Here is a 22939-nt window from a genome sequence, read left to right on the forward strand (position 1 = left end):
TGGCTTTGGGCTTCACTTGCTCTTGTATTTGTAGATATTTGAGGTGTAGCATCAAGCTGTTTATTTGTATTCATTCTGTTTTCCTGATGTGGGAAGTCAGTGTAATAAATTTTCCTCTGAGGACTGCTGTTCTCTATAGAAAAAGTGACTGTTGCTGCAGTAAAAAGGAATCTGCATGCATCACTGCAATATGTCCTTATCTCTTTGGGGAAGAGATGCACTAAAGGAAACTGCACTGATTGGACTTACTACCTTCAGTATTTGAATACTTTGAACACTGACATCAGTAATGATTGAACTACTTATTTACATTTCTACCGACAAGGTTAAATAGTTCCTTTTCTCCTGTGGTCTCATGATCATTCTTTTGATCTTGTGGTGATTTGCTCTCTCTGCAATGAAGGTGTCCCTATTTGCATTTCTCCTTTGTGCAAAAACACGTAATAGTTCTTCAGGTATTTCTTGGCAATTTATATCTACTCTAAAAAGTGTGTATTCATTTCATGTTCCTATTGACTTTACATGCTAGCTGTCAGGGAGTAACATGCAAAACTTCTCTCATTCTGTAGATTATTTCTTCATCCTTTTTTATTTGATTTCTTTCTTTCATTTTTTTTTTTTTTGGCTTCTATGTTTGTGCAGGACTATGAAATCTTGTATAATCCTTTTTGATTGTTTTTTCACCCTATCTTATTTTCAATACAAAACACCCGCAATAGCATTAAGTTAAAAAAGTTTCTTTTTAATGCCTCTACATTCAGAACATGGAATGCATGGCTCATTCATGTTTACTATATTTTACTCTAATAGAGGCATATTTGAGACTGCTGCACAGATTACCATAAAAAGTACATTTCCTAAGTGAAAGAAAAATCATGATTTGCAGTTGTGATTCTTTTATCCTATCCCTAAATTTATATTCTTGACCTCCACTTACTTGTTTCCTTAAACCTCAGTTGCAGGTATAAAAACAACTGCTATGCACTCTGCTAAATCTTCTAACAAAGTTGCCACCCAAAGTCAGCTTCTAAGCTATTACCTTCTCTTATCATCTACTGATGCTGGGACTAAATGAATCACATTTAACCTAGATCTTTATACATAACTCCTTAACAGTGCAATTATTTAAATACAAGATGATCAAAAGTTGCATAATTTTTTTTAGTTTTTATAAAATAACAAGAAATATAAAAGTGACAGTAGTAATATATTTAATACAGGAATCAATGAATTAAAATTACAACTGCCCCAATGATGCTCAGCATAGTCAGTGCATAAACAAATTTGCTTCCCATGTGATGCTTGGGGATAACTGCTAGGTGGCCCAGTGATAAAAGGACAACTGATGTATAACTGTGAGTATCAAAATAATGTTGACATGGGGCGAATACTAAAGCACTAGACCACATCTGCAGAACTTGAAGATATAGTTTGAGACAGGTCATACTAAATTGTGTAGCCTGGACTCAAATTTCTTTTCCACTAATTTAAGCCACCTGAGTTGCTAGGATTACAAGCATGAATCAACAGGACCTCCAAGATTTATTTTCATGGTAAAATGAGAAAGTGAATGTACTCAGGATATATGTCTTATAGATTCAATATTCTATTACTAGAAATACATACTCCACATCTTCCTGGTGATGGTAAGCAGAAATGTGCTGCAGGGAATCTGGCCATATGCTGTAGTGCATAGAGGCTAATGATGTATTTTACATTTCTTTTACTTCATAAAGCATGTCAGAGACTTCAGATATAAAACAAACATAGTTTTAGTGGTGATTATACAACAAGAGAGTAATTTATGTGTCCAAGCATAACTGATATTAGGGCAAGCTATCTTCATTGGATTAGGGGTATTTAATGCAGTGCTCACTTGTGTTTCCATGACACCAGTTTTTAACAGCATAATTCCAATGGAACCTAAGTAGATTTTATATTCAACAACACTGAATTAAACACTTTACAAATTACATGACTGATAAAATGGAAGTGAAAACCACAGTTCACAGAATACCAACTGGGACTCATGGCCCATTGTATGTGTTTAAATATGATCAGCACAAACCACAAACATCAAGCAGTTGTCCTTATAAATAATGAGACATGCAATTGTATAAATTCACAATTCAGTAAAAAACAGAACGCAATCTGAATTATAATTTAGCAAATTTATTTTTCACTGTGCTGACAGCTCAAAATTTAGATTTCCCTTCATGCCATTACTTCAGTGCTTTAGGAAATATCAGTAATAATTACAAAATAGATAATAGGTTCACAACACCAAAGAGTAAAATAAAGGCATTTGCATGATACATTCAATAGCAACCTTTTTCCCCAAAACAAGTCCACAGTTAAAAAATTCCTTTCAAAGTGTGGTTACTGACAAATCATACCACATTTTGTACTTTCTGGAGACATTAATATAATTTGTTATATGCTTTTGGAGACAAGTTATGGTTCTGTCAGTGTGGGGCAATTAGAAATTCACAGCAGTATGGTTTACTTTTGGTAAATGTGGTAGAAAACTTAATAATACAAAAGATGCAATATAAATATAACAGGTAATATTCTAATGGTTAGAAAAACAAAGATTTACATAAAGGACAACATTTGCTCCAGGGAAAAAGAGAAACAGGCAACATAATGTACATGGTATAAATCCAGTGATGTTAGGATATAAGCAAGTATCTTGTCACAGCATGAAAAACATAACATTCATTAATGTACAAGTCATGTGAAAAGAACACAACTTTGTCAAAAACATATGCTCCAAGCCTCTTTAAATTTATATCTTAATGTCAAATATAGCATCAATTTCAGAAATATCATTTATGCCACAGAAAATGAAGCAAAAGATTACAACAAATGCAGCATCAATATTACAATTTACCAAAAAATACAAAAATTAAGTTTTAAAGACAAAACATTAAGTACATAGACACTATGCATATTTGAACAGAAAAAGTACATTTCAGTTTACCATGTTTAATTAAAGGACACTATGTTTAAGCACAAATGCACTTTAAAAAATCTAGATAAGTACAAGTGATTAACTAAAAATCACATAACATGTACTTGAGGAGAGCTCCACCTCAGGTTTGTCATTTCTGGAAAATTTGTGAAGAAATGTGGACATCAAACTTTTGTATTAATTATTTCTTCAGGACTCCTTGGGATTTTAAAACTAAACTTAGATCTAAAAATTCAGATCAGTGAGGCTTTTTCTATGTATTTAACAAAGTGTGTTGACTGACATATTTCTCACATTGCTAGTCCACATAGGATTTCTGCCCAGTGAGCTCTTTCAGATATGTAACTATTATCATGTTTGCTGAGAGTATTCCCATAATGTATACAATGAATTCCCAGTGTGGGTTTCCTCCTGATTTTCACATTCACTCTGGCTCCTGAAAGCATCCCCACATTGCTTACATAGCCAGTGTTTCTTCCCAGTGTGAATTCTTTTTTTTTTTTTTGGTCTTTTTTCTTTTTATTGGTACCGGGGATCAAACTCACGACTGCCTGCTTGCAAGGCAGGCACTTATGCCGCTGAGCTAAACCCCCAGCAACCAGTGTGAATTCTTTCATGCGTTCTCCAATGACTATATGTGGTAAAAGCTCTCCCACATTGTTTACATACATAGGTATTGTCGCCAGTGTGAAGTTGTTGATGTGTTTTACAATATCCATGTGAGGTGAAAGCTTTCCCACATTCTTTATGTATGTAGTTTCTCCCCAGAGGGTATATTTTCATGTGTTTTGACAATGAGCATTTTGCTGAAAGCTTTCCAGTATTCCTTACATATATATGGTTTCTGGCCAGTGTGAAGATTTTCATGCAGTACACAATATGTAGTTGTACTGAAAGCTTTCTCACTGTGCTCACATATATCGGGTTTCTATCAAGTGTGAACTTTCATGCTGCTTACAAAGTCCACATTGGGTAAAAGCTTTCCCACATTGCTGACATAAATAGGGTTTCTCTCCAGTGTGAATTCTTTCATGTTGCTTACAATGTCCATGTTGGTAAAAGCTTTCCCACAATGCTTACATACATACGGTTTTCACCAGTGTGAATTCATGATTTTTAAAATCTCCAGGTGAGGTAAAAGCTTTCCCACATTGCTTTCATATATAGAGTTTTTCTCAAGTGTGAATTCTTTCATGACTTTTAAAATCTCTAGGTGAGGTAACAGCTTTCCCACATTGCTTACATATATAGGGTTTTTCTCAAGTGTTCTTTCATCTTGTTTACGATGTCCACATTTGATAAAAGCTTTTGCTTATTGCTTACATACATAAGGTTTCTCTCCAGTGTGAATTGTTTCATGTTGCTTACAATGTCCACTGGTTGTAAAAGCTTTCCCACATTGCTTACATACATGAGGTCTCTCCAGTGTGAATTCTTTCATGTTCCTTACTATTTCTATGTGTGGTTAAAGCTTTCCCATATTGTTTGGATACCCAGGGTTTCCCTCCACTGTGGTGTTTTTCATGCATCTGAACATCGTGGTGTGTGTCTGTTTCTTTCACACCCACATTAGTTTCTGGAGGACAAAGCAATAATTCTTGTGATTTGACTGATTATACACTACACGTTTTTCTTTTCCATTGTAAGAATGAACCACAGGTATTAACACAAAATCTCTAGCTTTTTTATTTACTTTAAGAGATTTTCACTGATGATTAAATTGTTAAATTTGAACATGAACTTGCCATTATGCAAAATCTGATTCCTAGGATGCTCTATGGAGTTTAGGATGTATTATTCATAGCCAGATTCTCTTGGGCCTTGCAGAGGCCCCAGGCCCATTCAGATGACATCACCAGAACCAGTAGGTGCCATGAGTACATGAATATACATAGAGCTACACTGTGAACAGACACTTTGCCAGGCACTGACCATGATCCAATGACCAACAAAGATGTAGCTACTGCCCTCTTGACCTTCCACACTAGTGGGAGCAACACAGTCACCCTGGATGGCAGATCATATACTACTAAATTTATGGTACATGAGATTTCCTCTGGGCTTCCCTAGATATGGAAACACATCAGTGGAAGGGGACTCAAGAGGAAGCACAGAGTACTGGGTGGCAAGTCTCTGTGCAATCTAACAGCTGAGGAAAGGTGGAACACTACCCATCCCTTCTGTTCCCTCACTTCTCACATATGTATGAAGCACAATCCCAGTACCATAGTAGACACTTTTCCATCCCCTTGTGAAGGCAACATACCACTGGGGAGCACTAGACAGATGTGTGTACAGCTTTCCTGAAGAACAGAGAGGGGGTCACAACACTGTTCACAGGCTCTCCCATGGAGTCATCTGTCAGTCCCCCAGAGCTGTCTGGGGCAGCACTGCTCCACTAGTGGTGGAGATAGGGTGGAACTGGGCTCTCCACAGCTGGAGCAGCAGCCAGGTATCCAACTCAGCAGGGTGCCTTGGGAGAGTAGTTAGGGTGGGAACACCCAGCTCACACTCAGCTGCCCACACCTTGCACCCCCAGGACCTTAGGCCTGATTCTTGGCTCCAAGCAGCAGCTGCAAACCAACATGGATCTTCCAAAGTTACTTCTCCTGCCTGAACTGGAGCACTGTGAGCCCAGTGAGGCAGAGAACAACAGTGAGGAGGACTGGGTACAGGCCTGTGAACAAATGAGAAGGGACAAGGCTAAGGGACCACCTTGAAGCCCTGAGACACAGAAGTCAGTGGGTAGATGCAGTGTGGGAAGACTGCCTAGTAGTGGATTTGTGCACAGAGCTGTCTCTGACAGTCACTGGAAGTCTGATGGCTGTGCAAGGAATGTGGGCAACTGATGATCTTTTCTCCTCTTGCTGTTGAATGGTGGGCTGGGCACCAAGCTCAAGGACCAGGTGCAGACTTTCTGCCTGACACAACTACAGTACCCTCACCAACTCTGGGACCACAGGAAGAGCCAGCAAGAGGAAGCTGATCTCTGTCAGCTCCAATGCTGAGGCTATCAGGGCCCGTCAGCAGCTGGCAGCTCCTCAACCTCACCCTGAGGCCAGCTCTTGATGAAAACCTGACTTTCCCATCTCCTCCATGATTTTTTTCCATTTTCATGCCTTTACCTCTATAATCCTTTTATATATTATGGCATAAATTAATTTTAAATAAAGGATATGATTTCATTTGTTTTAATCAACATCCTCAGTGCAGTGGCATGTACACATTCTCAGTGTGCACCACCTTCATTTCTGTATAGTTCCAGAACATTTCCCAAAACTTCATTCCCATTTGGACACCATTCTCTCTCTTCCCTGCCAGTCCCAGCCACCACTGATCTTTCTGCCTCTGTGATTTACTACTCCAAGTTTTTACATCACTTCAACACAACTCTGTCTGGTCAAGCAGTACTGGAAGAGACTAACTGATATTTCTCTTTGATAAAGGGGACAATCCCAGATAGACTACAGTTTATAATTAAAAATTAAACACATTAATCTTTGAGGTTGGAATTGCCTTTTCATTTGTTTTGTGAGATAAGAGACAAACTCTTGCAGTTCAAGAGGGAATCAGCTCATATTGCCAGCAAGTGTATAGAATGTACAGTATCCCACTACAGATACATTCAAGTATGGGTCACTGTGATGTGCTGTGTCCCCATCCAGTGGCAGGTTTTAAAGCAGGTGCTGAACAGCACTGTGGAGAACACTGGGGGCAGAGCAGAGCCCCTGTCCCCACCTCCCATCACAGCTCTAACAGGGTCCATGAACCTCACAGAGCTAAGCATAGAAGTTTCTCCCACACAGAGAGCTTCACAACACAAAAAATAAAGAAAAAGATGCACTACCTTTTAAGTTTTCTTTTCAAGACTTGTTCACAGCACTGTTAGAAGCAGCAAGATACTGGGACCCTTTCTACCCTCCATGTAGAGGGTGCAGGCCATCAGTGTGGGCCATGGGAACCAGGGAAAGCTACAGGGATGCTGAGCTCAGTCTCTCTGGGCTCACAGGGAAAGAGGTCAAGGAATCTCATTATGAAATAACACATGGATGCAAGATGGATGTGTGTGTGTGGATGGTCTCAGGTTTTACAATGTAGTATCTCTGACATCAATGTGTGTATACACAGAGATGTGCATGAGACAGACAGAGTGACAGAGGCAGAGCAAGGCAGAGTCTGGGAGATTTGCCCATCACTTAGTGAAGCAGAGCTACAGAGGCCAGAAATGTGAATGATTTTCTTGGTTTTACTCTCAAAGTCCTTATTGGACAATGTCATCTTTGTGAGGGGAAGTAGCACAGGAATCTATCAGGAACCTGTGAAACAGATAAATGTAACCAAAATTTCTTTTTTCTTTTTCTAAATCTGGCATTTATAAAAGCATATATTAATGACACAAACATAGTTCTCCAGTACAGAGTCCTCCTTGGACTTGTCATTAGCAGCCTCACAAGACAGAAAAAGGGGCAGAAGGTCCATATAAAGGTGGAAAAGAGGTGTTTCCTTAGTTGAAGAAATGTCACCTGAGAAGCCTCACTTAAAGCAAACAGAGGTGCCCTTTCTTCCCAGGGTGTGGGGGGAGGGCGTGGAGACAGCACAGAGTACAAGGATGGGTTGGAAGAGGACCAGGACTCAGCTGTAGGAGAGGTCACAGTATCCGGACCAGGGCCACTCAGTCTTTGTTTTTCTTCCTCAGTTAAAAAAAACAAAAAACAAAAAACAAAAAACAAGAAAACAACACAACTATCAGGTGAGAAGAGTTTCTGAAAAAGGAGCCATGAAAGACACATACAATAGAACCACATTACATTTTTAAAAGATATTTACATATAAGCTGTTTGTACATTGGCTTGTTCTGTGGGAAAGGCGGGAAGTCATACACCACTGAGCTGCTTCACAGATATCAACATACTTGCTGTTGATTCCCCTCAGTAAAAATCCTTAAGTGCAGAAATAGAGTTGACAGAAGGAGAGATTCAATTTCTCTCATCCCCCAATGAAGAGGAATTGAAGATTGTGTCACAGGCTCCGATGGCTCTGGGCATGTCTGCAGTCCTCAGTAGCACTACAGTGAAGTGTCTGGGGGGGACCCCTCCCACAAGACATGGACCACAAGTGAGGTGGACATAGGAGAGCTGTGTGGAGCATGATGTGCCTGGCTGCTGGAGGGAACCCTGCCCTGGCCCCAGGTCCCAGAGGTGCAGGCAAGGCTCAGAACAGCACTCTGCATGTTGTGTAAATAAACTGACCCTTTAGGAGACATGGAAATAATACTCCGGGGAGGGGTCTCCTATGGCAGAGGGGACATCTCATGCATACAGTTTCTTAACTGCAAAAGAAAATCTCCCAGTTAATGCTGCATGCACATGACTTCCCCTTTGTATTGCACTGCAGGAAGATGGACCCTGGCAGTAACCTAGAGTTACTGAGCTGCCTCAGTAAACCCAGGGCAAACCCACCACAAGATTTCATCACCCTACTGTGAGGTCTCATCAGCTCTGGCCCCTGCTTTTTGCTGCTGCTGCTGCTGCTTGACAATTTCAAGGTGATTCCTATCTGCACAAGCCATCTCCACCTCTCTCAGCTTATGGCTGCCAGGGTGTGGATCAGAATATGCATTTACATAATATCCCATCATGATTTCAGGAGGGGTGGCAGCCTCTTCTCTACTGGAAATTATTTTTCAAGTTTGGGCATAAGAAACCTTATACTATTTGCATAGCCATTTGAGAGGAAATGACATTATTTGGAAAAATGTAGGGCACACATTTTGTCAGTGGAAGATTCAGTTGCTACTGAAGCCTATAGTTCGGGGGTAAAAAGACATTAGGTAGGGTTTGCTCTACAAGATGCTACAAGGGACAGAAATGTCCCCAAGTTCAAGTTCTGCTTTGCTTCCCTCATTCTACCAAGCTGCAGAGTGGATTCTGAGCATCCAAACATCTAGGGTTTGAACTGCAGTGCAAATATGTAAAACCCCAGACAACTGAGGAGTAAAAACTGAAGAAAAGCTTTTTGGCAAAATGCAGTTTTAAATATATGCTTAAATAATTTAAGAAACCAAAAAACAACAACAACAACAAAAAAAAAAAAAAACAAGAAAGAAAGAAAGAGAAAAGGTAATGCTAATGCTGTGTTTTGTTCTAATGCTCCAGCCACAGTCAGAAAGGAGAGGAGCAAAATTTGCAGACTGGAAGGGTCACTGTGGGAAATGCACTTGGCCTAGGAGGCTGAGGGTGTGTTAGATCCACTATGAGAGCACCAACCAGGGCAGTATCAGGCACCTGGTGGAAGCAGAGGCCGGGACCCAGTCACTGAGGCCCCTACGGCTGAGGGGGGAGAGTCTTTCCTCCATCCTGGGGGTTCTTCCCTCCCATGCCTGCAGGGCTGCAGCATGGATGCAGTGGGGGAAAGGCTGTAAGGCAGGCAGTGCTGGGCTCTTCTGCATGTTGCACACTCCCTGCGCCTCTGGGCAGCAGGAAAATTCAATTCCTCCTCGCTGGAAAAAGAGACTCTGAAGAAAAACTCTTGCTGTCCTCTGAGAGTCACTGGCACAGGTGAACATGGTAGCTTCTAGGGTGGGGAGGGCAGCACCTCCCCACCATGGAGGGGCTCTGCATGATCTCATGTGTTATGGTTTTAAAAATTAGTCATAAACAATGTGTTGATTTTCTGAATACCAAGAATCCTTATTCTTATGTTTGAAGTTTCTGTACTGTGCATATCCTTCATTATATATAAATGAAAATTAAATCTTCCATTCTCACTCATCTGTTCAAGAAATTAAACACTACTTATTCTTAACTAAGTTGAGCATAAGAGAAGAAATATTGAGTGGAGCACTGTCAATAATGCAGTGGAAATGGAAAATGGAAAAACCACAAAGGCTTCCCTCCCAGGATAATGGTCTGCCCTCCACTAGCTCCTCTCTCCAGTCCTTGCCTGCCATGTGTGCCTGTGTCTCTTCACTGCTGAGTGGAGAGAGGGCCAGGCCACAAGCTCTCTGTCATATCAGGGAAGACCAGGGCCATGGCCTAGGACATGGCTTTCTTTCAGCATTTTCAGTGCCTGTTAGTTTGTAATTCACTTGGCAGCTTTGTTGTGGTAAATTCATGGTTTCTAACTTTTCACACTATGAGTAAGAAGAGAATACATGTGACTGCCAATCTCATTTTTTATAATGAAGACTTAGCAGTGGAATTTCTAGGTTAAATGTATACAGGTTGAATTTCATAATCAAATATTTCATACCTGAAGTCTCCACTTTGAGTCGGAGTCTGGAAGAGGAAGTCTAGGGGTGCTCAGATCTCTGTGGAGATCTGATGTCAGGAGAAAATGGACCAGGCAGAGGTACAGGACACCGCTGCACCAGAGGCAAGAAAGGTCCAGTTCTGGGCTTCTTGATCCACAAGTCAGCATCTCAGCAAAGAAGCACACACTGCACACTGGACAGAAGAGGGCAGGAAAGACCCTGCTGCCAGAGCTCCTCCCTGCAGACCTCAGGCCCCCTGTCTCACACAGGTGAGATCTCTATGAAAAGGTCAGCCTGTTACAGAGCCCACATTGGCTGAATGTCTTCCACCCAAGCCAGATCTGAACTGCTGCATGTGGACTCATCATAGCTGTGAAGTGGGACAGGTATTTACAGTGAGCAGGTCAGGAGATGGGGACACTGCAGGCAGGCTAGGGTATGAGGCCTGAAATAAGATACGGGCACCTGACCAGCTCCAGTTTCCCCCAGCAATAGCCACCCGAGGAGAACAGTTTGCATTAAAAGACTAAGTAAATGAAAGGAGTGACTGACAAAAATACATACTACAGGGAGAGCTTGAAAATACAAAATAAATGGCGGCATCCCTAAGTAAAATGACACGTGACCTTAATGGGAATGTGGTCTCCACTGGAGTCACTGACCCACACACATCAGGAGCAAACACACTGATGAACAGAGGAAAAAATAACATAGGCAATGGATCAACAATCAAAACTGATTAATACCAACAACAAAAGCCAGGCTAAGATAAATGTCCCTCAAAAATTTTTCAAATGTGTAATAAAGAATAAGTAGTAATCATTTTTGGATTCTTCCAGGAAATTTACCAGAACATGGAAAAGTGAAGCACCACAATCAACACCAATATCAATCCCAGTGCTGCAGGAATGGTTCCACTGCAAAAACCATTCAGTGTCACTTGTCTCTTTCACAGAATGGGGCACAGCTAACCCCTCAATAGACTTGGAAAAATAGCTTTCAAAAATTCCAAAGTTGAACATTCTGTCATGGGAAGAACTACTCACACACACCATGTGTAGGAAGAATGGGCCTCAGTGCAGCATAGGCTATGCAGGTATGATGATCTTTATTATGAGAAGTCCATCCCTGACATGGTGCTCAGAGGCAGACAAACTGCAAGATTTTCTACTCAGATCAGGAACAAGACAAGACTTGCAAATCTTTTCAACATAATATTTGAAGTCCTAACCCTAGAATTTAGTTAAGAATAACAAAGCAATGCCTTTCAAATCAGAAAGTAAGAATTAAGAGTTGGCTCTGTTTCCTGAGGACACAACCTTGCATATAAGAAACTTAAAACTCCACTGAAAACCTTTTAGGGTTAAATTTATAAATCACTTAAATTCCGAGATACAAGATCCACATGTCCTAATCAATTCATTTTTATGCACTTCATACAAACTCTAGCCTCAAATACATAGAACACAATTTATTGCATAATTCATCAAAAAGAGTTAATGCTTAGGAAAAAATTAACCAAACTCACCTTTTCTTTAAAAACTGTAGAAACTGATGCAATGAGTGAAATGGCACTAACAGAAGAAAAGACACACTGTGATGGTGGATGGGAAGAATTCATGTTGTTACAATGTTCAGGATACCCAGAGCAACCAGCTGTTTCAGTGCCATTCATGTCAAAGTATCACTAATACTTTCCTAGAAAAAAAAATGAAAATTCACAAGGAATTACAAAGAGTCATCCTACAGCCTAGGAAAGAACATTAAAAGGAAAGGCATCAAAATACCTGGTTTCCAGGTATATTGTAAATTGAAGGCAGTCAAAGGATCTTATACTGCAAGAACAGGACGGCAGATTAAAATGCATAGCCCAGAGACAAACCAATTCATAGTCACCAGGAATTTTGTTTTATTTCTTCTTTCCTTTCCTGTCTGTTCCCACATGTTTATTTTCTTTTTCTGGTCAGGGTCTCCCTGTGTCATTGTGGCCTGAGCTGAACTCAGAGTGTGTTGCAGTCTTGTGTGGAAATCCCAGGAATCCTGCTGCCTCAGTGGCCTGAGTTCTGACATTGCAGGCATTTTCACCATTCCTTGCTCATCAAATGAGTTTTTAACAACACTATAATGAGACCAGGTCTGGTGTGTGGCTTGTAATGCCAGCTGCCTGGAAGGCTGAGGCAGAAATATCACAAATTCAAGGATAGACCCACCAACTTAGCAACTTATTGAGAAACTCCTGAAAAAAAAGGAAGATTTTTAAAAGTGGAAGGTAATGGAGCTAAATGCAAAAGATCTGTACTCAATCTCTAGAAACTGAATGAAAAACCAAAACCATAACCAAAACAAAACCTTGGAAAGTAGAATGGGAGGGTAAATGTTTTACACTGGCCTGGATTTCTGGAGGGCAGTGTGCCCCAAGTAGCCTTAACTTTCACACCTTCCTTGGAATTTGATGTCAGTCATTAATTTCCATGAGGGACCAGAGAAACAGAGAATGTGTTTCAAGGACACCAAGCCTCAGTCCCAGTGCAGAAGTCATTTGAAGTGATCTCCTGAAGCGCATGCTGACCACAGTTGGAAAAGCAGAGAATCCACAACCATTGTTAATGTGATTTTCAGTCCTACTCACTGAAAGAAAGTACAGGTTAGTAAGGTGGCAGATAGCTTAACTAGATTGACTCTTTCTGCAAAGTGTCTAAAGAGCAAGGCTGAAACTTTTACTACACAAATACACAAAATTACTGCCAATTACCAACTCAGGATAATGTATGTATACGTATATTCCCAGCTGTCTGGGAGGGAGAGGAAGAATGATGAAGGGTTTAAACTTAGCCTGGAATACTCAGGAAATTAGTGAGACCATGGGTCAAAATTTGTAAAAAAGCTAAATATTTTACAAATGTATGATAATATTGATCATTAAGAAATCATAGGGCAAGGTACATTAACCACTACTATTCTACAATCATTTTTATGTTTCCATAGACTTAAAAAGAGTATCCTTTTAAGGTCCTTATTACTATTTAAAAAATAGAAATCCCTTCATCAAATTCTGGTTCTAAATATAAATTTAGGAAAGTACAAAAACAATGATCATGATGTTCTTACAGAGGTAGCCAAATCCTTAGAGGGTATATTCAGTAGGGTATCTGTAGTCATCTCAGTAAAACATTCAAAAACATTGAAACAAAGCAAGTAGATCAATCTCTACATGATGGTAAACCTTATGCTAGGTGTGCTGACTGAAGTACACTTGCAAGAAACCTCACAAATATTTATATTTTGAATTCATAGGCGATTTTTGAAATTTTATTTAAAAATTTTTTCTCTTATTCTTTCTTTCTTTTTTTCTTTCTTTTATGCTTTGTTTTGAGATAGGGTTCTGCTATGCAGTTCAGGCTAGACTTGATCTTCCCTTGTAGTCCAAGATGACCTCAAATTCCCAACAATCCATCTGCCTTCAGAGTACCGGAATGACAGGTGTGCACCAACAACCCTGACTGTGTTTTCCTTTTTAAATTTTCTCCAAAACAAAACTACAGAGTTATGTGATATTCTTTTATTTTCTCAAGTTGATTATACAAAATTAAATCAGAAAGCACTGAAAATACACTGAGGGTGTTTCAAAATCCTCACCAAAAAATAACATAATGTAACATAAAATAGCATAGCATAGTATAGCATAAGAAAACAAAACAAAACAAAAAGCAACCACCTAACTCGGCTTTAAACAACTGCTTCAAAGACACTTTAAGAATTTCTGAGTTGGCCATACACCAGCAATATGATTCAGTAATTTCATATTTAAGTACTTTTTCTTGAAAATAAAAGCCTGTATCCACTCAAACCTGTGTTAAAAAATGGCTGTGGCAGGTGAATTTCAAGTGCCGACCATGGAATAGAACAAAGGGCCAACAGCAGATGGGTGACAGGTCACGAAGAAGTCACACGTGGTTGGTTCAGCCCCATATTAGTGGTTTGTGGCATCAGAGGGTGAGTCCAGGACTGAGACACTGCTTGCATGAGACCAACCAAAGAGCATCACAACTGAACAGGCACAGTGCCATCACCTCTAGGAAAGGCAAACTACCCAGCAGGGACACAAAGCCAATGGTCTGTTTGGGATGCGAGGACAGGAAGTGATAGCTGTAGGTAGGAGACAAGTTTGCCAGGAGTGATACACATATGTCCTTCATCAGCATGGAGTGATGATGTCCACAGCCTGGCAAAGCCTCCCCTTGCACTCACCACCTGCTGTTTCCCCTCACAGGATGTCAGAGTACAGAGCACTACAGTGTGTGGTTGAGGTAAACATCTAAGGATGAGTAAGTAATCATTCATAGGCACGTGAGAGTAAAACTTGCTATGAATCCTCCTTCCCTGGACAGACAGGGGTTATAACATGAAACATTCACATCCTTAAAAAAATTATTATGTGTGTTCTAGGAGCATCTCCATGCTCACTATTGGAATTGAAATGAAACTATCATAAGCCCAGAAAAGAAAGTCCTCGGAAAATGTGACAGATCTGTCAGTGAAGACAGTGAACAACTCATACTCAGAGAGAATGGACACTTTGGATGGAAATGTGTGCTTGGCACAATGCCTGCCACATCTGAAGCATCTACATGTTTGCTGCATTAAAAACTTCAAAGTGTAAAACCACACACAGTTTTCTAGTTTTTCACTTTGCTGTTTCTAAGGTGAATACAGATTTGTTCCACAATAAAAAGACAAGGGTCATCAGAGGGGGAGGCCCAGCTATGGACACCAGCCTGTGACCTCATTTCTTTGGCAACAGGCCTTAACAGAACTCTGAAGGCTCTGGTCACGAGGCACCTTGGTGTGGCGACAGCCTTCACAGGCACATAGCTCAATAGAGTGACCAGTGTATATGCTGTGCTGCTTTCCCATGCCTAGAAGCCTCAGCCGGACCCCACATGAGAAAATCACCTGGGAATAAGTGAAAGGATGGTTCACTTGGCCCAGATGCTTCAGGATGCTCTCAGAGAACTGCCCAACAGACAAGTCAGCACTGGGCAGGGCTCACTGGCCCAAGGCCCCTGGTGCCCAGACACAAGAGGGACCCCAGGACAGATGTCCCTAGGCTTGGCCACCAGCCACTCAGATATACTGAATCCAGACATGTCTCTTTAGGCCTGGCCACCACTGTGAGTCCCCCTAAACAATTCCTGCCTAGGTCATCAGTCTGAGGGAGGTTGAGGAGAGGCACTGAGGGCAGATTCTCCTGGGTAGGGGCAGGTACTGGGAATCTCTGAGCATGGGTCACTGTCATGTTCTTACCCACAGAACAAGGCTGGCAGGAGGAAAAGGGCAGTGCCCATGTTTATCCACAGCCTCCATAAACATCTCCTATGGTTCTGGGTAGAAGTCTGGGACAGAGCTGTCTGTCTTTGAGGAACATAAGATTATCTAGATTAACAACATAAAACCTGTGGTGTCTCAGAGCCTCAGGCTTCCTCCAGGCTGCTGGGCACTGCTGCTACAGTGCTGCACACAGACCATTGGCCTGGAGCTCTTTCCTGGGCCCTGTGTGCCATGTCCCTGCTCCAGATACTGGGACCCACAATTACAATAGGTATGGGCTCCGGTGCAGGGTGTGTGAGCAGAAGGGACTGTAAGGAGGCCCACAGATGACTGAGAGGAACTTTGGGCACATCGCTCCAGGGCTTGTCAAACACTGGATCCATAGTCCTGCTACCAAGGAAGCTGGACTCCCAGTGCTCAGCTACCATATCCTCTCTACTCAGTCTCTACCTTGTCACAGACAAGATCACTCTCCACATGTTGGTAGAAGCAGGAGAAAGGGACATAGAAACAAAGTCACTTCATTTATTGTCATGATTGAATTCTACCATTGCACCTCATTGTCAGTCCTGGGCCTGGTGTCCATGGACCATTAGCTGGCTGTCTTTCACCCTGTCTCAAGCTCTTACATATCATCACCTCATCAGAGATGTGTTCACCTCAAACGTCAGTCCACTCTGTTGATTTATCTGGCACTTGTGTTACAGAATTTTTTTCAGGCACCGCAGTTCCTATTGCAGGAGCCTCTGGGCTAAATGAGAACAAGAGAGCAGTGAACACAGCTGCTCACCTTCCATGGCTATGGAAGAGGAACTTAATTCCTTCATGGGACATTTCATCAGAAACCTGAGGAGCATTCTGTGGGCCTCATTAGTGAACTTGGACATCCAGAATGAGCCTCTGTTTTCTCATGTCTAAAATGGGGACCATCTTATTACTCATAGTTTTGTTCATGCATAGAGTTCTATTCAGCCTCTCCTCTATCAAGGTGAACTGAGCATGCTAGTATTCCTAAGTGTCCCTCATGAAAGGTAACTTTCAATATGAAATTCCCCTTTCTGTTGGGGTCCTCCTGTGAGCCTTGTACCATGAAGCCCTGTGGACCATTTAGAGTGTGGGCTTTTCTTCAGCCCCAAACCCCCGAGATGCCATGTGCAGGACATCAATTCCATGTCTCCCCACTATCTCACCACAGATGGGAACTCAGTCACCAGAGAACCTGGCAGAGGTCTGTATGGCAAGCCTGGTGCAGGCAGATGGGCCTCACAGCCTGAGGAAGCCTCTGGAGCCAGCTTTCCTGGACAGCTGGCCCAGCTCCAGCCACTTCTCTCTGGACTTTTCTAGGGCTGAATTCTCAGCCCCAGAGGCACCAAAGCTGAGGTGAGTTCTTACCTTAGCAGCCCAGAGAGACTTGACCACCTGCGGATTCAGGTCCTGGTCATGTACAAGGGACTCACTCAACCCCAGTTTTCAATACTGAATGGTGGTGTGCTGAGTGGATCAAGACATCAGGGTTCACTGAGGATGAAATGGGGGTTCCACAGTAAGTACTTAGCTGTGGCCTTGGCTATTGTAGAGGCTGTGCTGAAGACCTATTTTAGAGGCTGTGCTGATTCCCATGGATGATCTTCTATCCCTCTCACTGACCAACACTTGGGGGAAGCAGTTCTTTTCATTGGAAAGGAGACTGGAGATTCACTGTCTGGGCTTCAGGGATTGTTCAAAGCAGGAAATCTTGAGTATAGCAAAGCATCCATGGTTATCAGATGTATAGGACAGGTTTTCGAAAAACGACGCGGAGTAGTGCGCCTTTTAAGGGTTTCTAAAAGGCCGTTCACTAGTAGGAGTGAGAAAAACATCATGGGTGGTGTGAATCGGAGGGTCTGAATTAAGATAGGCAGTGAGTGGCAATGTAGGATGGAGAAAAACACCACGGGATGGCCAGCATGGGGATGTCAGGAAATATGCAGTGGCGATGTAGGATAGGTTTCTGAAAAACCACGCGGGTTGGTGTGCCTTGTATGGGTATCTAACAGGCCATTCACTAGAAGGAGTGAGAAAAATATCACGGGGTGGTGTGAATCGGAGGATCTGAATTAGGATAGGCAGTGAGTGACAATGTAGGATGCAGAAAAGCAAAATGGGCTGTCAGCATGAGGAGGTCAGGAAATATGCAGTGGTAATGTAGGATAGGGTTCTGAAAAACATCACGGGTTTGTAAGCATTGTAAGTGTTTCTAACAGGCCATTTACTTGCAGAAGGGAGAAAAACATCACAGGGTGGTGTGAATTGGAGGGTCCGAATTAGGATAGGCTGTGAGTGGCAATGTAGGATCGAAAAAAGCACCATGGGGTGGTCAGCATGGGGAGGTCAGGAAATATGCAGTGGCAATGTAGAATAGGTTTCTGAAAAACATCGCGGTGTGCTGCGCCTTGTAAAGTTTTCTAACAGGCCATTTACTAGTAAGAGTGAGAAAAACATCATGGGTTGATGTGAATCGGAGGGTCTGTATTAGGATAGGCAGTGTGGGGCAATGTAGGATGGAGAAAAGCACCACGGGGTGGTCTGCATGGGGAGGTCAGGAAACATGCAGTGCAATGTAGGATAGTTTTCTGAAAAACATCGCATGGCAGTGTGCATTGTAAATCCTTCTAAGAAGGCATTCACTAAGAGCAGGGAGCATAATATCACGGGGTTGTGTGAATCAGAGGATCTGAATTAGGATAAGGAAGTGAGTGGCAATGTAGGATGGGGAATATCACCACGGGGTGGTCAGCATGGGGATGTCAGGAAACATGCAGTGTCAAAGTAGGATAGGTTTCTGAATAACATAGCTAGGAGGTGCGCATTGTAAGGCATTCTAACAGGCGATAAACTACTAGGAGTGAGAAAAACATCATGGGGTGTTGTGAATCGTAGGGTCTGAATAAGGATAGGCAGTGAGTGGCAATGTAGGATGGAGAAAAGCACAACGGGGTTGTCAGCATGAGGATGTCAGGAAACATGCAGTGGCCATGTAGGATAGGTTTCTGAAAAACATCGTGGGGTGTTGCGCCTTGCAAGGGTTTCTAACAGTACATTCACTAGTAGGAGTGAGAAAAACGTCATAGGTTGGTGTGAATCGGAGTGTCTGAATTCGGATAGGCAGTGAGTGGCAATGTAGGATGGAGAAAAGCACCACGGGGTGGTCAGCATGGGGAGGTCAGGAAACATGCAGTGGCCATGTAGGATAGGTTTCTGAAAAACATCGTGGGGTGGTGCTCATTGTAAGGGTTTCTAAGAGGCCATTCACTAGTAGGAGTGAGAAAAACATCACGGGCTGTTTTGAATCATAGGGTCTGAATTAGGATAAGTAGAGAGTGGCAATGTAGGATGGAGAAAAACATCACGGGGTGTTGTGAATCGGAGGGTCTTAATTAGGATAGGCAGTGAGTGGCAATGTACGATGAAGAAAAGCACCACGGGGTGGTCAGCATGGGGATGTCAGGAAACATGCAGTGGCAATGTAGGATAGGTTTCTGAAAAACATAGCTAGGTGGTGGGCATTGTATGGGTTTCTAACAGGCCATTCACTAGTAGGAGTGAGAAAAACATCACTGGGTGGTGTGAATCGGAGGGTCTGAATTAGGATCGGCAGTGAGTGGGTATGTAGGATGGAGAAAAGCACCACAGGGCAGTCAGCATGGGGAGGTCAGGAGTCATGCCGTGGCAATGTAGGATAGGTTTCTGAAAAACATCGCGTGGTCCTGCGCATTGTAAGTTTTTCTAACAGGCCATTCACCAGTAGGAGTTAGAAAAACATCACGTGTTGGTGTGAATCAGAGGGTCTCAATTAGGATAGGCAGTGAGTGGCATTGTAGGCTGGAGAAAAGCACCACGGGGTCGTCAGTATGGGGAGGTTAGGAAACATGCAGTGGCAATGTAGAATAGGTTTCTGAAGAACATCGCGGGGTGGTGCGCATTGTAAGTGTTTCTAACAGGTCATTCACTGGTAGAAGTGAGAAAAACATCATGGGGTGGTGTGAATCGGAGGGTCTGAATTAGGATAGACAATGAGTGGCAATGTAAGACGGAGAAAAGTACCATGGGGTGGTCAGCATGGGGAGGTCAGGAAACATGGAGTGGCAATGTAGCATAGGTTTTTGAAAAACATAGCTAGGTGGTGCACATTGTAAGGCATTCTAACAGGCCATACACTACTAGCAGTGAGAAAAACATCATGGGGTGTTGTGAATCGGAGGGTCTGAATTAGGATAGGCAATGAGTGGTAATTTAGGATAGAGAAAAGCACCACGGGGTGGTCAGCATGGGGAGTTTGGGAAAAAAGAAGTGGCAATATAGGACAGGTTTCTGAAAAACATCGCGGGGTGGTGGGTCTTGTAAAGGTTTCTAACAGGCCATTCACTAGTGCGAGTGAGAAAAACATCACGGGGTGGTGTGAATAGGAGGGTCTGAATTAGTACAGGCAGGGAGTGGCAAAGTAGGATGGAGAAAAGCACCAAGGGGTGTCAGCATGGGGAAATCAGGAAACATGCAGGGGCAATGTAGGATAGGTTTCTGAAAAACATCGCAGGGTGGTGCGCATTGTAAGGGTTTCTAACAGGCCATTCACTAGTAGGAATGAGAAAAACTTCACAGAGTGATGTGCATTGGAGGGTCTAAATTAGGATATGTAGTGAGTGGCAATGTAGGATGGAGAAAAGCACCACGGGGTGGTCAGCATGTGGAGGTAAGGAAACATGCAGTGGCCATGTAGGATAGGATTCTGATAAACATCGCGGGGTGGTGCCCATTGTAAGGGTTTCTAAGAGGCCATTCACTAGTAGGATTGAGAAAAACATCACGGGGTGTTGTGAATCGGAGGGTCTTAATTAAGATAGGCAGTGAGTGGCAATGTACGATGAAGAAAAGCACCACGAGGTGGTCTGCATGGGGAGGTCAGGAAACATGCAGTGGCAATGTAGGATAGGTTTCTGAAAAACATTGTGGGGAGGTGCGAATTGTAAGGGTTTCTAACAGGCCATTCACTAGCAGGAGTGAGAAAAAAATCACGGGGTGGTGTGAATCGGAGGGTCTGAATTAGGATCGGCAGTGAGTGGGTATGTAGGATGGAGAAAAGCACCACGGGGTGGTCAGCATGTGGAAGTCAGGAAACATGCAGTGGCAATGTAGTATAGGTTTCTGAAAAACATCACGGGGTGGTGCCCATTGTAAGGGTTTTTAAGAGGCCATTCACTAGTAGGAGTGATAAAAACATCACGGGGTGTTGTGAATCGGAGGGCCTTAATTAGGATTGGCAGTCAGTGGCAATGTACGATGAAGAAAAACACCACGGGGTGGTCAGCATGGGGAGGTCAGGAAACATGCAGTGCCAAAGTAGGATAGTTTTCTGAAAAATATCGCGGGGTGGTGAGAATTGTATGTGTTTCTAACAGGCCATTCACTGGTAGGAGTGAGAAAAATCTCACGGGGTGATGTGAATTGGAGGGTCTGAGTTAGGATAGGCCGTGAGTGGCATTGTAGGATGGAGAAAAGCACCATGGGTTGGTCAGCATGGGGATGTCACGAAATATGCAGGGGCAATTTAGGATAGTTTTTTGAAAAACATCGCACGGTGGTGTACCTTGTAAGGGTTTCAAACCGGCCATTCACTAGTAGGAGTGAGAAAAACATCACAGGGTGGTGTGAATCAGAGGTTCTGAATTAGCATAGGCATTGTGAGGCAATGTAGGATGGAGAAAAGCATCACGGGTTTTTCAGCATGTCGAGGTCAGGAAACATGCAGTGGCAATGTAGGATAGGTTTCTGAAAAACATCGCCGGGTCGTGCGCACTGTAAGTGTTTATAACAGGCCATTCAGTAGTAGGAATGAGAAAAACATCATGGGGTGGTGTGAATCAGAGTGTTTGAATTACGATAGGCAGTGAGTCGCAATGAAGGATGGAGAAAAGCACCACGGGGTGGTCAGCATGGGGATGTCAGTAAACATGCAGTGGCAATTTAGGATAGGTTTCTGAAAAACAATGCGGGGTGGTGCACATTGTATGGGTTTCTAACAGGCCATTCACTACTAGGAGTTAGAAAAACATCATGGGGTGGTGTCAATCCGAGGGTCTGAATTAGGATAGGTAGTTAGTGGCAATATAGGATGCAGAAAAGCACCACGGGGTGGTCAGCATGGGGAGTTCAGGAAACATGCAGTTGCAATGTAGGATAAGTTTCTGAAAAACATCACGGGGTGGTGTGCATTGTAAGTGTATCTAACAGGCCATTCACTAGTTGGAGTGAGAAAAACATCACGGGGAGTGTGAATTGGAGGGTCTGAATTTGAATAGTCAGTGAGTGGCAATGTAGGATGGGGAAAAGCACAACGGGGTGGTCAGCATGGGGAGGTCAGGAAACATGCAGTTACCATGTAGGATAATTTTCTGAAAATCATCGAGGGTAGTGCGCATTGTAAGGGTTTCTAACAGGCCATTCACTAGTAGGAGACAGAAAAACATCATGGGGTGATGTGTATCAGTGGGTCTGAATTAGGATAGGCAGTGCGTGGCAATGTAGGATGGAGAATATCACCACGGGGTGGTCAGCATGGGGATGTCATGAAACATGCAGTGGCAATGTAGGATAGGTTTCTGAAAAGCATAGCTAGGTTGTGCGCATTGTAAGGCTTTCTAACAGGTCATACACTACTAAGAGTAAGAAAAACATCACGGGGTGTTGTGAATCGTAGGGTCTGAATTAGGATAGGCAGTGAGTGGCAATGTAGGATGGAGAAAAGCACCACGGGCTGGTCAGCATGGGGAAGTCAGGAAACATGCAGTGCCCATGTAGGATAGGTTTCTGAAAAACATCGCGGGGTGGTGCACGTTGTAAGGGTTTCTAACAGTACATTCACTAATGGGAGTCAGAAAAACTTTACGGGGTGGTGTGAATCTGCGGGTCTGAATTAGGTTAGGCAGTGAGTGGCAATGTAGGATGGAGAAAAGCACCACAGGGCGGTCAGCATGGGGAGGTCAGGAGTCATGCCGTGGCAATGTAGGATAGGTTTCTGAAAAACATCGCGTGGTCCTGCGCATTGTAAGTTTTTCTAACAGGCCATTCACCAGTAGGAGTTAGAAAAACATCACGTGTTGGTGTGAATCAGAGGGTCTCAATTAGGATAGGCAGTGAGTGGCATTGTAGGCTGGAGAAAAGCACCACGGGGTCGTCAGCATGGGGAGGTTAGGAAACATGCAGTGGCAATGTAGAATAGGTTTCTGAAGAACATCGCGGGGTGGTGCGCATTGTAAGTGTTTCTAACAGGTCATTCACTGGTAGAAGTGAGAAAAACATCATGGGGTGGTGTGAATCGGAGGGTCTGAATTAGGATAGACAATGAGTGG

The 22939-nt window shown here is 42.9% G+C and overlaps 1 long non-coding RNA gene across 2 annotated transcripts; it reads right to left on the minus strand.

The window, feature by feature from the left end:
• Nucleotides 1-3107: 3107 nt before the first annotated feature.
• On the minus strand, nt 3108-17005 carry LOC106026730 (uncharacterized). Of its 2 annotated transcripts, none has more exons than XR_010045878.1 (3): nt 16947-17005; nt 11755-11924; nt 3108-5651 (listed from the first exon to the last, which is right to left on the minus strand). It is a non-coding gene; the product is annotated as an uncharacterized LOC106026730 (long non-coding RNA). The 2 variants fall into 2 exon arrangements; XR_010045879.1 differs by lacking the exon at nt 16947-17005 and adding an exon at nt 12014-12681.
• Between the last annotated feature and the right edge of the window lie 5934 nt (nt 17006-22939).

Source organism: Cavia porcellus, unplaced genomic scaffold (genome assembly GCF_034190915.1).
Source record: "Cavia porcellus strain 051 isolate PalLab524CR breed Dunkin Hartley unplaced genomic scaffold, mCavPor4.1 scaffold_45, whole genome shotgun sequence".
Lineage (NCBI taxonomy): Eukaryota > Metazoa > Chordata > Mammalia > Rodentia > Caviidae > Cavia > Cavia porcellus.